At 30.2% G+C, this 8,935-nt stretch overlaps 1 pseudogene; it reads left to right on the forward strand.

The window, feature by feature from the left end:
• The first annotated feature begins 5,224 nt into the window (after positions 1-5,224).
• On the forward strand, positions 5,225-8,685 carry LOC145565263 (protein FAR1-RELATED SEQUENCE 11-like; annotated as a pseudogene).
• Positions 8,686-8,935: the final 250 nt, after the last annotated feature.

An 8,935-nucleotide genomic window follows, 5' to 3' on the forward strand; every position in this document is an offset into this window, starting at 1 on the left:
CGATGCCATATTTACATTCCTTTTTTTTTTTTTTTCGTTTTTTACCTGATTTTTTTTTCCAATTTACCTTTAATAAAAAAAAAAAAAGTTCTCTCTATCATAGTATCATGTTGCTTCATGAGGGTAGTTTCCCCTATCTTCTTTAATCTTCTTCCTCTCATCTAAACATATTTTTATTTTACAACAAATCTCCCTCTTTCTCCTCAAATCCCCCCTCTTTAAAATTAGTGATTTTTTCTCAATTTAAATTTTAAATTATATTTTTTAATTGCTCATGAGAATTAAAGTTGAAATTTAGTCAAATTCGTCTTTAATTAAGTTTCTTCCCAACAGTTTTTAAGTAAGTTCATTATTATGTTTCTCTTTCAATGTTGTATTCAAATCCTAATGGTTAGTTCATCTAATTCCAGGGAATTCCAATAGTTGCAAGTTAGTTGTGACGGACTGACGACCGCTTAGTATTTGCCATTCGAACTACTTCTCAAGTTTCCTTCTTTTCAATTTTTTTTCTTAAAGTTGGTATATTCTTTAAGTTGTTGACAATGTTTTAGTTTTGGATTTGAAGGATTATTTTAATCATTTATTCCTTTACTCCTAAAAATTGATGAGAAATTCAGTAGTGCTAATTTTAATTAAAATTTCTTTTTTTTTTATATATAAATCTTTTTAGCCCAATTTTAATCTGTGTGAGATTTATGGAAGACAATATCAAGAGTATTATTCTTAGTTATGAAAAAATATCTACTCCATAATGTTGATATAATATCTCGGTTAACAATATAAACCCATTATGTATAATGTTCGTTGAAATCCCATAATATTTTATAAATGTTTATTTTTTTGAAAATAAAAAATAAAAATACAATAAACAGTCGTGCATTGCACGGGTTGAAGACTAGTTCAGTAAGAAAACCCAAAAAATCTAAAACACCAAGAAATCATGAATTAAACCAAAAATATTGCTTATCTTTCACAAAAAGTTTCATCAAGTGAAGCAATTAAATCCCAGATTCGGATGTCCTTATAATTGTACACAATAAACTACCCCATTAGGGAACAATTATCACCATTATTGTTTTTCTTGATATTCCTAAACACCCTGAATTGCCATTGTTGATGCGAGCAATTGTGAGGTAATGGTGGAGGATTCAGCGGAGATTTCAGAGGGGGAAAATAGGTTTGTTCATTGTTTTGTTTGGGAGAAGCTTATGGAGGACGTACAAGAAGCAAGCATTGCCCTAAAAATTCTATTGTGATCAAATTTTCTCTCTCCTAAGTTTGTCAATTTTTGGATTTTGATTCTGAAAATGGTGGAGATTTTAAGGAAGGAGGAGTTTACTACAAGTTGAAGTAGTGGGAGTACAAGTAAGCCGTAATTGATTTTGCATTTAAGGTGGAAGGGTGGTTTGGTAATTTTGGTGGGGTGGTGAGTAGTGGTTTTGATGGTGGTGATAGGTGGTGGATGGTGGTAATCGTCACCAAAGGTGGATTAGCCAATGAGGTGTTTTTGGGATGACTTTTTTTTTTAAAAAAAAAAAATTGGGATTGAGTTTTTTTTGGTCTTGAGATGTATGAAATTACTGATTTGTCCTATTGTGTGTCATTTGTGTTTCTGAAATGGTCTATTTGGGCTTTGAGTTTGATGGTTTTCCACGATAAGTCATGGGAGAAGGGAGGAGAGAGAAAATTGAGGGTGGGGGGATTATAGAAGAGGGAGAGAGAGTGAAAGTCATGAAAGAGATATAGTCCCTAAACTATTTCTCATCATACCATTTGCCACATAAGAAGATAGGAATATTCCTTTTTAATTAAAATTCTAACAAAAAAAAAAAAAAACGAAAAAAAAAATTTAAAGACTCATAATGCCTAAACTTTTGTTGACTAGAGTAAGTCCCTTAACTTTTTGGTCAGAAAACACCAAAAATGGTGGTTGAGGGATCAAAAGTGCACAATTAAAAGTTAAGGGATTAAAAGTGTACAAATATAAAAGTTTAGGGACTATATTTATGCTTTACTCCTAGAAGTTTATAGTGAGGAGGGGAAAAGGATGATAATAGAATTCTCACGCCTAAATTTCCCCTTAGTGGAAATTGAATGCGGTTATGAGTCTTATGACACAACAAATACACGATGCTTATTATGACATGACATTTACTAATTGGTAACTTCTCTTGTCTTAAGAGTTAAAGAGTATCTTTGATGATATACAAAAGGAATTTGCTTGAAATAAATTAAATTTAAATTGCAAGTATGTAGCTTACCATTGGAATGAATACATTAATGTATCTAGATTAAGCAATCTTGTTCAAACAAGCTACGTTGTTTGGTTTTTTAAAGATAATACCACCCACTTAAATTATGACATGTGTATATTTAATAAAAATTAAACTACTTTATTTATTTACTTTTCTTCCAAGTAGGGGTGTAAATGAACCAAGCCGATCAATAAACTACTCGGGTTCGAGCTTGGTTGGAGCTCGTTCATGTTCGTTTATTTAATAAATGAGCTGAGTTTGAACAAATTTTGATGCTCATTTAATAAATGAGTTTTGATACGAACATAGATATGCTCGTTCAGATATGTTCATGAACAACTCGTTTATTTATTTTCACGAACTATTGGTTTATTTATGTTCATGAATTATTAATTTATTCACATTTGTTAATTTAATTCTTAAGTTTATACGATGTGATTAAGATTTAATTATTATGCTACTTTTGAGATTTTCAAATGTCAAAAGTACGAAACTCGTTTATTATAAAAGCTCGTTCATGAATCACTCATTTATCAACTCGTTTAATAAATTAGTTGTTCATGAACCGTTCGTGAACATACATTGCACTAAATGAGCAGAGCTTGATCAGATTTTTGAGCTCGTTTGATAGCTCGGGATCGTGCTCGGACTCTCCTAAGTTAAATAAACTGAACATGAACAAGGTACTACTCGACTCGGCTCAGCTCAGCTCATTTACACCCCTACTTCCAAGCTACAATATATTACAATATAAGTGCAATTTTACTAGGATCATACTATCTATATGAATTTATGATGTAATTATGTAGATGCATTCTCTATTTCTCTATAAGGATTTAGCTTGTTGGCGTGGAACCTCGATAACAATCTTTGGCAAGATGAGATTGGTACTTTTGGTAGTACATTCAAAAATAAAAAAAGCAACATATAGGTACAGGAGTAATATTTTGAAAAATTATCCGATTATATAACTTTTTTTTCGTATTAAGTTTGTAAAATCTATGTTGTATAGTGCAAATTATTTGACGAACTCGGTTGACAATGCTTATAGTGTACCTGGTCAAAATAACAACGAACATATGTTCTTTAATTTGATTTTGAGTTATACATCGTATATTCATAAGTGAACAGTAGCAAACTTCTCATATTTTAAAGGGTATATAGATTAATGACAAAAGCATGAAAAATTGAAACAAAAAATATAGTAGAAAATAGCCTATTTCTGAAAAATAAAAAATGAATAATAATAAAGGGGCAGTTTCTTAATTACATTATTCATATAAGTGAACAGTAGAAACTTTTAGTACTCATATACTCCCTCTGTCTCATATTATAGTTTTTGTTTTTGTTTTTTCACGATATTTAAGAAATAAGAGGAGAAATTAGATAAAGTATTTTAATAAAGTGAAAAGTACAATCATAAACAAAAGTAAGAAAGAGAAAGTGAAAAAAGTACAAAGCATGTGCAAACTTTAAGGGTAAATTAGGAAATACAATGAATAAAGTTAAAAAAGTAAGGGTATAATAGACTTTACATACTATCCAAAAATAGAAATAGGAACAACATTTTGGTCTTCAAAATAGGTAGGAATTAGATTATGGGACAGAGGGAGTATTAAATAGCCTATGCCTCGTTTTGCGTATAAAAATGTATCGATTTTTGTGCAACTGTTTTTTGCCGTGAAAACGAGGCCCTTATGTTAATTTTTTTGCTAATTTCGAGCTTAATTTGGTTCCTTGAGAACTAAAAGGCACCTAAAACCTTAACGAAATATTATTCGACATGTAAAACGATGAAAAAATTGAATTGGGTTGTAATTTACAATTTATTAGTAATTAGGGCTGTAATTTACAATTTATTAGTAATTTAGGGCTTCAATTTGCAAAAAATATACACACACACACACACACACACACATATATATATATATATATATATATATAGATGACTGCAATTTGCAAAATACAAACTTTAATGGTTGCAATTGACAAATTTTCCTTTTTTTTTAAAAAAAAAATTTGATTCATAAATAAAAAGTCATACTCGCGAACAATCTCGGCCAAAGCTTGGTCAAAACTCATTTGTTAAGCTAGCAAGCAAGCTTGAACAAAAATCTTAAGCTCATCAAATAGATGACCAAAGCTCGAACAACATCATGTTCGACTCGGTAAAGTTAATGAATTGCTCATTTAAGTCCATTTATAAGTTTTTCACGCTCAATTAAAACTCAGACAATTTATATATTTTTATTCATACATAGTTGTAAGAAGTACTAATTATTTCTTTATGTAAAGGCATGAAATCTCCTTTTTGCCTTTTTCTATAAAAAGAATAAAACATCTTATATAAAATTAAATGGATGTGTTAAAATTTGAAATAAACCATTTTTATTTTATGATAAATTAGGACTTGTTTATTTAATCAAGCCCGATTTACTTTCGTTCATGATAGAACTTAAACCCGAAATGTAAACGAGTACGTTCGTGAACAAAACTTGAACAAGCCAAATTGTTAACGAGCCCAGCTCGAACAAGATTTTTTAAAGCTCATTCAAGCAAGAGATAGTTCAAACAACAATGATTCATATCAAGCTTAGCTCGAACAGATTAAAACTCGACTCGGCTTAGATCGTTTGCTGCCCTACAAATTAAAGTACAAAGAACTTCAAGCACTCTTGTCAAAAACACCTTAAATGTAACCTTAATCAATTTAAGGTCATCAAATAATCTCAACAATTAAGATAAAACTCCCAACTCTATGTACATGAATCTTATAAAATTATTTTCAGAAACTTGAATAATAATACGATTTTATTAATTTAAAACACCGATAATAATTTTGGTAAAACCATAATAATAATAACAACAACAACAACAACAACAACAACAACAATAATTATAATAACAAAATTAATTAGGAGAAAAGAAGAAAAGAAAGAAAACTGAAAGGAGGAGGAGGAAGAAGGGGCATGGCAGGGCAGCAGCAATCCGGTAGGTGGCTACTGGTGGCCAAATTTGGTGGCTGGCCAGAGGGGGTGGCAACCGGTGACAGTGGTGGTGGTGGCGCAAGAAAATCGAGAGAGAAGAAGGTGAGAAACCGTGAGAAATTAAAGAGAGGAAGAGAGTTTTGGTGTGAGTTTTTGGCTTTGATGCAAGGGGTTTTTATAGGCTTGAGCATGCAAGATTAAGGCAATAACTTGTAGCAAGAATTATAGTAAATTTGGTTTAAGAAATTACTTGGAAAAGAGAGTTTAGGAATTTAGGAAAGTTTAGTTTATAAATGAAGAATTAAAGTAGCTTGATCATGAAATAAAAATGGTAAGTAGACTTTGCTTGGGGAATAATTAAGAAAGATTTAAGGTAAGTGAATTGTATGATCAAATCTTTGTGAGATGGAAAATAAGAATTAAGGAGATAGAAATTTAAGGAAGATGATTAAATATAAAAATACCAAAATAATTAAACCAATTTTATCACAAGCTGGCCGAAAATATTGAGCTTTCCAAAGCTCATATTTTTGGACCCTATAGTTAGTATTTAGGAATTATTTTGCCAGATTTTAAGGATTAATTAAAAATAATTGTGTAAATAATATATTTAGTAGAAAATAATCAATTAGAAAAACATCAATTTAAAACTAATTTAATTAACTAAGAAAATCAGATTTTCTATACTTAGAAAATCCGAAACTTCTAGGTAATTTAATGGGATTTTTGGCCCTTTTAAATAAATAGGAGATATGATTTTTTTTTTTAATTAAAATATCCAATATATATATATATATATATATATATATATATATATATATATATATATATATATATATATATATATATATATATATATATATATATGTAATAAAATAATAAATAGATGATAAATCTTGTCCAAAATCTACGATAATAATTGAGTTTTGAAAATCTTTTTAGCGCCAAAATTCAATTATCATTTTGAATCTAAAATTCCAATAATAAAATAAATTACTAAAATATCTTTTTAAAAAAATATAAATTAATTAATTAGATCATACATTTTAAAAATAAATACAAATTTATTAATTAATTAGAAAATACTTTTCAAAAATACGATGTATTACAGCAAGTGTTATTGACAAAATATTCATTCTCGCCTTGTATTCTCGCCAAATGAATGAGCCATTATCTTTTATCTGCACATGCTCCATTCACCACTCCATTACACATACTCCAATCAAACTCCAAAAAAAAATAAAAAATAGAAAACAATCTGATATGATGATGATTTAACTACTCATACAAGGACGTATTGCACTACAATAAGTTCATTCCTTTGTTAGGTAAGAAGCCAAATTCTTTTTCTTAGCTTTTTACTTTTTTCCATCCATTTAATTGTTACTTGAATTTGATAATATAAAGTATCTTTTAAATGTCCATTTGGCTAATTATTATAATTTGCTTGATCATTTCATGGAATTGTATTTGTTAGGGAATCATGTTTAATTTGAATGTTTCCCTAAACAATGAGGAATTTGATGCAATTACGGGGGATGATAAATTCAATGATACTAGACCTAGTGGGGATGTTAATATGGAAATTCAGCATAAATCAGTCTTTGAGCCTTTTGTGGATCAGACATTCCTAAGTGATCGAAGAAGAAGCCATGGATTTTCTACCAAAACTATGCTTGCTTTCGTGGTTTTAGCATTTGCTAAGATCGTACACAAAAAAAAAAAGATGGTAGAACTATAAAGTGTGATTTCTTTTTGTCATCATGGTCGAAAACTACTACTAAAAGAGATCGATTCTAACAAAAAGCAAAGAAACAGAATTTTCAATAAATGTAATTATAATGCCCATTTGTGTATCAAATTAAGGAGATACAATAAATATTTCCAAAGAGTGGCATGTAATTACTTACATAGTGGAGCATAATCATGCTTTGTTATCTCAAGAACAAGTTTGGTGCCTTCTCGCTAATCGGATCATTAGTCCAGAAGATGAAAATTAGAAGATTCTTTTATTGAAAGAAGTCGGTCTATCTATCAGGCAAACTATTCGTGTTCTTGAACTTAAGAAAAATAATGTAGAGCGTGGGAGCTTTCTTTTCTTTAAAAAGATATTCGTTCGCAACCTTTTTTACTAAGGTGAGAAAAGCAGTTTGTGGTGACGATGTTAGTAATCTAATAGATTACTTCAAATCTTGCCAAGAAAATAATTCCAAGTTCCGTAATGTTTTGAAAGTTGATCATGAGAGGAAGTTGGAACACATACTTGGGTTTTTGGCTGAGTCTGTTGAATGTATGATAAATATGGAGATGTTGTAATATTTGATACCACGTATAAGGTTAATGTAAATAACATGTCGTGTGCGATATTCGTCGGTATCAATAATCATGAGAAGACAATATTATTTGGATGTGCATTGCTCCGAAATGAGAATACAAATACTTTTAAATAGCTAATGAAGGTATATAATTAATCCCTTGATCTTTCTTTTGCATCACTGTAAATATTTTTCTAATTATTATGCATGTGTACATTGTAACTCATATATGAGTAAAAGAACATATTTCCATAAGTTTTTTGTCTTCTTGCATTATCTTTATTACTCTTTATCTACTTGCAAACATGCTTATGTTACAACTATTAATTTTTTTTAATAGTTTTTTTTAGATATAATGAAGAACCCACTAAAAACAATTACAACTGATCAATATCCTTGGATGACACAATCAGTTGCCGAAGAGTTTCCACACACTAAACATTGCTTTGTAAATGGCATATTACTTCCAAATTTAGTGGTTGGTTCACATCCATTATATTCTCTGCCAAAAATACCAAGAGTGGTGTGCTAATTTTTACAAGATTTATAAGTCTGAGACAATAGAGGAGTTTCAAAATCAATATCCCATTAATGTTAGCAAATATAAATTGTATGACAACAAACATGTTAAGGGTTTGTGAAATCAAAGAAATTTGGGCACCGACCTACCTTCGAGGTTACTATTTTGTAGGCATGAAAACCACGGGATTGTCTGAATTTATAAACGGTTTCATAAAGAGATTTGTATCATCTACTTCAACATTGAAAGACCTTGTCAAACAAGTTAGTGAAAGAGTATACATTCATTTTTTTTTTCTTCAGTAGAACTCTTCTCGATATAGGTTTATTGTAGTACTTATATTACTATTTGATTTGATTTGATTAGATTGATTTCACTATCTGAGAGATCATACAAAAACAATCACATGATAATATGTTAGTGATCAGCCACTAAGTTGATGCTCTAAAAGTGAAGTGTCCTTTGGGAGAACAAGCTTGTCAAGTGTTACTCCATTTGCTTTTGAGAAGTTTATGGAAGAATATTCTAAAGCAAGTCAATATTCAGTCATATATGTGGATGGTCATGAGTTCATTGAATTAAGCATGGTGATCAGCCACTATCTGTAGGGAATATTTCAAGCATCCCACACTTGAGCCCCACTGTGATCATACACTTAAGCATGGTGGCGTCCAAAGGGAAGGAATTGAAGCTAGAGCAAAAGAGTCGCCAACAAGTTTTAGGAACTTGTGAACCGTTCACAGGGTGAAGGTTACACCCCTTCACGATCCATGAGATCGAGATCGCTAACTCTATAGTGGTCTAAAACCATGACTGGATATTCGGGGATGAAGGTACAAATCCAATCTAAAAGAGATT

This window comes from Chenopodium album, chromosome 10, assembly GCF_948465745.1.
Source record: "Chenopodium album chromosome 10, dcCheAlbu1.1, whole genome shotgun sequence".
Taxonomy (NCBI): domain Eukaryota; kingdom Viridiplantae; phylum Streptophyta; class Magnoliopsida; order Caryophyllales; family Amaranthaceae; genus Chenopodium; species Chenopodium album.